A 7,875-nucleotide genomic window follows, 5' to 3' on the forward strand; every position below is an offset into this window, starting at 1 on the left:
AGAAAGAGAACACTGAGACACTGAAATGACTATTTTCATGAATTAGAGGAATATGGATTTGAGCTGGAGGGGATTTATTGTAGGGTAAGAAAAGAATATTGGTGCTGGATGAAACATCTAGTTCTGGTTCTACCAGTGGGCTCTCACCCTGAACACATTCTGAACTGAAAAAAATAAAAGCACCTCTTAGATGCTCAGGCAAACACAGCTTCATGATCTACGATCATGAAGGTGGGCCGAGATAAGCCCTTCTTTAGACAGAAAAAGAACAAGGTCCTCACTGGCTGTGCACAGTCATCTACATCAAAGCCAGCACAGCATGTGCAAAGGATTAACCCCATACCAATATTTTAAAACACAGAGTATGTAGGAGGGCGCTGCTGGGAGAGAAAATAGAGAGATACAAATTGAAAGCATTGAAGGCCTCCTTTCTCTCCCTCTCCTTCCCTTAGAAAATTTCCAACATAAAGTTATCATAGCTATAAGGAGGAGAGCAGAATACTATTACTTTCTATATATTTATACTGCAAATGAAGTAAATGGAATTATTTTGAGACTTCTTGTATCCAAGGCCATCTGATAATTAGGAGTGTGAGAATGTATGGAAGCAAAAGTGGTGTGTGTGTGTGTATGTGTGTGTGTGAGAGAGAGAGAGAGGGGGGGGGAGGGAGAGGGAGAGGGAGAGGGAGAGAGAGAGAGAGAAAGAGAATTCTTGAGCTGGGTTTAGAAGACTCTGAAGCCATCACCAGGTTCTCATCAAACTAGACTTGAGGTAAATAGTGCATATTTAGTGTATATCCTAGATGTAGACAGACCCGAGTTTTAAATTTTAACTAACTTATTATTGCTGCCTTTAATTGTTTTCTTATTCTCTTGGCCAATGTTCCTCAATCTATGGGTTGTTACCCCTTTGGAGGTTGTATATCAGATATGTTGTATATCAGATATTTATATTATGATTCATAACAGTAGCAAAATTACAGTTATGAAGTAACAGTGAAAATCATTTCATGGTGGGGGGGTCACCAGAACATGATGAACTGTACTAAAGGATTGCAGTATTAGAAATGTAGGGAACCACTGCCCTGGGGCCTTTAAGATGGGTTTCATAAAGCACTGTTATAGTTCAGGCACATACAGATATACAGATGCATTGAATTTGCCATTGTTACTGTCTTAATACTCATCACCAAAACCATCACAAAAAGAACAATGAGCCTCAAAATTAAACAAGATTTTCCAAGGATTGTTTTGCAGACCTTCTGTACCACTGTTGCTTTGAGTTCACATCATCTGAACCTGACTTGCCAAACCTTTAGGGGCATCCCAAGCTCCCTCATCATCACATCTTCACATGTAGCATCTAAGAATACAACTGACTCCCTACCTGTAAAACTGGAAGAGCTATTTTTTCTGCTTTTTTCTCCAGGCATATTTATTTCCAAGAAAGGATTACCAGAGAACAGTAGAAATTCCCTCCTGTATTTTAAAGAAGATAACTGTCCTGTTACTAGACATTGTCTCTGTTTAAGATACTATAATGTTAAGATATGACTGATCATTTCATAAAGTCTCTATTGAAAATTTTATATTTTGTACTAATGTATGTTAAGTTTTAAGTTCACAAATGGTATCAAGAAAAATATATATTTAAGCCTCTGTATCCTATTCATTGACAATCTCTTTGGGTTTGACTAAACTTGGAGTTGAATGTCAAATACTCATAGCTAGATATGATATATACCCATGAACAATGAAAGCACATGTCCAAGGAAAACTTGTATGCCAGTGTTTCACAACATGGTTTGTAATAGCCAAAAGAAATACAAAACCTAAATGCCTGTCAACTGGTAGAAACATAAGCAACAAGTGTAATAACCAGACAATAGGACATTATTTGACTTTGTGAAAGAATTCAGTGGGCTGGGGAGATAGCTCAGTTGGTACAATTCTTCCTGTATAAACATGAGAATCTGAGTTTGCTCTCCAGAAGGCATGTAAGAAAGCTACGTGTGGTGCTTTACACTCATCATCTCAGTCCTGGAGAGACAGGAGGTTCCTCGATGGTTATTGGTCAGGAAGCCAAAACCTAATGCGCAAACAAACCTCAGGCGAAAGAGAGCGAGGCCCTGTTTTTAAAACAAGGTGGATGTCATCTGGTGAACAACATCAACACTCAAGACTGTCCTCTTGCTTTCACATGCACATATATGAATGCATACCTATACATGTGTACACATATGCATACAACTCTCTCTCCCTCCTCTCTCTCTCTCATACACACACACACACACACACACACACAAAGTCACAAAGTACTAATACATGATACTATATATATATGTATATATATATAGATATATGTATATATCTATATATATATACATATATGCCTTAAAGAAATGTAAGGCTAAAGAAACTAGCCATGCAAACTACATATCACATATTACATTTATAAGAAACATCTATAATAAGTAGAACTATAAAACCTAAATATAGGAACCAGCAAGAAAACCCAGCAATAAAGGTACTTTGCTATCATGCTTTAGTTTGATGCCCCACCCAGGCCAACATGGTAGAAGAGGAGAATTGATTGTCCAAGTTGTTCTCTGACCTCCACACCAGTACTGTGGCACATGAGTACCCAGACATATGTAAAACATGCACACAGATACACACACACCAAATAAATAAATGATGTGACAATTTAAAACCAAAAAATGGAAATGCAGGGTCATAATTTCCAGTGTTAACAAAAAGGAGAGTTTGGGATCAATGATTATGAGGATTTAGGGCAAGAAATATTTTAAACTATTAAATATTAATATTAAATATTAAAATGTTCTGGTTAGTGTTAATGATTGCACATCTCAGTGAATTCTGACTATAGCATGAATGCTCATTATAAATTACTTTCTATCATAACAAGGCTCTTAGCATATTTAGAACTATGTGGAAATGGAGACTGCATAGTTATGTTCCATAACTGCTGCTCTCTGAGTCTGGGACCTTAATGAAGCAAGCCAGGGGAGGTGAGAAGGTTAATCACTGTGATTACATATTTGGAATGAAAACCTCCTTTAGCTTGTTCAAATGAATTTAGGAATCTGCTTCGTGCATTTTGTCTATTGTGACTGTAACCCAAGGACTCTCTGTCCAGCTTTGCCTGCTTCTGTTGGACACCTGCTATCCTGTTTACAACCAAGTCTTTATGTCCCTTCTTTTTTAAAGACTCGAGGTATTTTTAGTTGCTATAAATTAAAATTTGTGAACATGTCCTAAATGTATACTAACCAAAGAGCTTGACTATTAAATGAGAAACAGGGTACCCAAATGACCTCTTTAAGACATTAATTCAAACTGATAATTAAAACTTGAGAACACTTTATTCTCACATAGGTTAATTTCAAAAAAGTAAAAAAGATCACTTTTGTACCAAGAAGATATGAATATACTAATTTAGAAGAGGACATTTCTTTTGTGGCATCTTTAATGTCAAATTAAACAAAGTCATTGTCACTGCAAACTCACTCTTGATGAAATGATATTTTGTAGAATACAATTTAACAATTTAAAGATAATTTTTCCACAGAAAATTTTATCAGATTATTCATTGTAAAAGCTATAACTGAATTATTTTGTAATGCTCTGCCAGTTCAAAGGTATCATATTTGGCACTTTAAACTCTTTAATGACCATGGACCATGTTCTTTATTACATAATTAAACAGCAATTACCCTTAATTAAGTCCCTCCATTAGAGAGAGGTAGAGGAAACATTATTCCATACACTGACCCAAACTAGAATTGGTTTTTTCCTTGATAAAATTCCCTGATAAAATCCAACCCAATTTTGTCAAAGACTGAATTAAAAGATTCAGCCATGTTTCGGGTATATAGGAAAGTGCAGCTCATTTTAATCCCTCTAACCTGAATTTTATCATAATATTGTTATAAGCATATATATGGGCCAGTGCCTGAGTGATGAGACCTAGTAAGTAGTGTGTGACTCATACTTGAGGGAATATTTTGGGCTTGAGAAGAAACTAATAAAAATCCATAACATTTTAAAGAAATACATCTTTTTTATTTTAAATATCTGTTCATATTTTTTATTAGATATTTTCTTTATTTACATTTCAAATTTTATCCCCTTTCCTCATTTCCCCTCTGAACACTCCCATCCCCTCCCCCTTCCCCTGCTCACTAACTCACCCACTCCTGCTTCCCTGTGCTGGCATTCCCCTACACTGGGGGATCAAGCCCCAAGACCAAGGGCCTCTCCTCCCATTGATGTCCCTCAAGGCCATCCTCTCCTTCAACAGAGGAATGGATACAGAAAATGTGGTACATTTATACAATGGAGTTTTACTCAGCTATTAAAAACAACGAATTTATGAAATTCTTAGGGAAATGGATGGAACTAGAAAATATTATCGGGGCTGGTGAGATGGCTCAGGGATTAAGAGCACTGACTGCTCTTCCAAAGGTCCTGAGTTCAAATCCCAGCAACCACATGGTGGCTCATAACCATCTGTAATGAGATCTGACACCCTCTTCTGGTATGTCTGAAGACAGCTACAGTGTACTTACATATAATAATAAATAAATGTAAAGAAGAAGAAGAAGAAGAAAATATTATCCTGACTGAGATAACCCAGTCATAAAAGAATATACATGGTATGCACTCACTGATAAGTGGATATTAGCCCAGAAGTTCAGAATAACCTAGATACAACTGAGAGACCACATGAAGCTCAAGAAGAGGGAAGAACACAGTGTGGATACTTCAATCCTTCTTAGAAGGGGGAATCAAAATACCCATGGGAGGAGATACAGAGACAAAAATTGGAGCAGAGACTGAAGGAAAGACCATCCAGTGACTGTCCCACCTGGGGATCCATCCCATATACAGTTACCAAACCCAGACACTATTATGGATGCCAACAAGTGCTGGCTGACAGGAGCCTGATATAGCTATCTCCTGAGAGGCTCTGACAGTGCCCGACTAATACAGAAGTAGAGGCTCACAGCCATCCATTGAACTGAGTACAGGGCCCCCAATGAAGGAGCTAGAGAAAGGACCCAAGGAGCTGAAGGGCTTGCTGTCCCACAGAAGGAACAGCAATATGAACTAACTAGTACCCTCAGAGCTCCCAGGGACTAAAACACCAACCAAAGAGTACACTTGGGGGGACTCATGGCTCCAGCAGCATACATTGAAGTACATCTTCTAAAAACTCACATCAGCAAGGCTGTTGTGATGTTGTGAACAGAAGCTAGAGTGGACATAAGGCAAGGAATCCTGAAAGTAATACTTTGGGGTGTAGAAAGCCAAGAAATTTATTTCAGTGAACTTGGAGGGTCAGCAGGGGAACTAGAAAAACTTATTAATACTTCTTTTATTCAGTTTTGGTCCCTGACTTGATTACTCCCTGACAACTGTAGACCCTCTGAGAGTTTCTGTTTGATTCATTCCCCAAGATCCAGAATGTAATAAGGGTCCTCTATGTTCTCTAGATCCATAAACTATCAGGCAAAATAAACTTCAGACTAGCTAGGATACTGCAACTCTACTTTGAATAGCAGGAGTAGTTCTTTTCTAACCCATGTAAAATGGGCTAGTGATCCTATGGGTGGCAAACTATTGTGAGCAGAAGGGCTTTACTACTAGAAAACCTTTATATCCCAAGTTGAGGTTTCATTGCTCTGGGGTGGAGTGGTCAATAGGTGCTATGAACTCATCCTTTATGTGATTTTGCTATGTGGCTACAATTGAGAACTAATGTCCTTTACTTGAAGAATTCAATCTAGTGGTGATAGTAGATTGCATATGTTACCATGCCAGAAAGTTCAAGCTGGCTTGTTTTGTTTTGTTTTGTCTTGTTTTGTTTTTTGATTTTTCAATTATCAAAGTCTAAAAACAAAAATCCAAGTTTTATTTAAATTTATTTAAAACTTTCTTGATTCTATTCTGAGAGATCCTGAATCAGTGTCCTTTGTAAGTTGTCCAGGAATCTGAATTTGTAGCAAAGTGTGTTATTCTAATGTATTAGACTGGAAGACCATACCTTAAGAAAAAAATTAATGTATAGTCACTTGAAGACACTGTTTGGCTCAGTGGGTAAGAGCACTGACTGCTATGCCAAAGGTTCTGAGTTCAAATCCCAGCAACCACATGGTGGCTCACAACCATCTGTAATGAAATCTGATGCCCTCTTCTGGTGTCTCTGAAGACAGCTACAGTGTACTTACATATAATAATAATAAATCTAAAAAAAAAAAAAAAAAAGAAAAAAAAAACAAGCACGTGGCTCTTCTTAAGACACAGCAGAATTGTTCTCTTCTTAAAACCATTAAACACAACAGAGGCCCATTTCTCTAATGAAAGATTCCAAAGTGCGAAATATTCACCTACCTAGGCATTGCTTAGCACCAAGCCAATTGAAATGCAGGCTGCATGCAACCATATGTTACTTCTGCCATGTCATTGTTCTCATTAAAGTTTCACATGCCCTTAATCCATTGGCATTACAAGGGACACATTTGTTCCCTTTGTATATAACAGCTTTGCAAATAGGTTCAAGAGTACAACATTCTCATCTTAAAAGATGGAGAGATTGAGGAAGAAACTGAGCCAAAGGCGATGGATAGATTAGATTGGGAAAAATCAAAGCCTTGATTTGATTTGGGTCAAAAGTACTTGAAGGTCTCTGACCTAATTTTATCCTTACTAATTCCTTTATGAAGCAAGTTGGGGCAAGTGCCATTTCCTTCAGAGCTGACCTCCATGGAAGAAGCAGACAAGCAACTATTGATGGGATCCAAAGGGCACCTAAAAGCCTCGCTGCCAATAGAACTTCACATCTAATAGGCCTTAACTCTTGTCTTGAGCAATCGTTCCTTTTAACTAAACTTCCTCCTTTCCTTTCAAATGCAGATGTTCTAGCAATGCACTGTGTAGCACTGGATAATTTTTTTTTCAGATGATCTCTTATGTGGTAGGGGATAGAGCAGGCAGGAAAAGAACACTGAGAGTTAAGGCAATAGGAAGTACTAGTCAAAAGAGGAAGATCCCCCAGATAGGATGGATGGGGGCAAGTGCTCAGTGTCGTATTCCTCATTAATAGACAAACCTCAAGATTTCACAGGAAATAAAGATTAAGAATTAAGAATTAGAATTAAGATACCAGCTGTGGATACCATATTCTTATTTTACTTAACAGGAATTTTAATTAGATGTATACTCATTATACACACATTGGGTCCTGAGTTTCATAAGTGCATTTTCATACAAATAAATAGATGCTTTCTGTGGTACGATATGCCCTTTGACAAATGCTAAAGAGGATGAGGCAGGGGATACTGAGATCAAGGTCAACTTCTCATATTATGTTGATATTGGGCAATCTAAAGTCTTTTGGAGGCTAGAGAAATCGTTTAATGAGTAAAAACACTTGCCATTCAAGAATCGGGGCCTGAGTTCAAATTCACAGATCCCACATGACATTCAGACAAGTAAAATGAGCACCTATAATCTCAATGCTTCCTTGAAGAAACAGGAGGCAGACAGGATAATCCACAGAAGCTCATGAGCCATTAAGCCTGGTGTTTACAACAACAGTGAGACCCTGTTTCAAACAAGGTAAAGACAAGGATCAATATCAAGGTTGTTCTTAAACCCCTAAACATCCAAATTCACATACAAAATGCACGCATACAAGTATACACATACATTCATGCACATATACACACAAGTATTTCAGAACTAAATCAGTCTGGGTGTTTTATTCTCTTTTCTGTTGTTATAAAGAAATGTTCCACATCCTTAGTCATCAGGGAAATGCAAATCAAAACAACCCTGAGATTTCACCTC

Source organism: Mastomys coucha, chromosome X (assembly GCF_008632895.1).
Source record: "Mastomys coucha isolate ucsf_1 chromosome X, UCSF_Mcou_1, whole genome shotgun sequence".
Taxonomy (NCBI): Eukaryota; Metazoa; Chordata; class Mammalia; order Rodentia; family Muridae; genus Mastomys; species Mastomys coucha.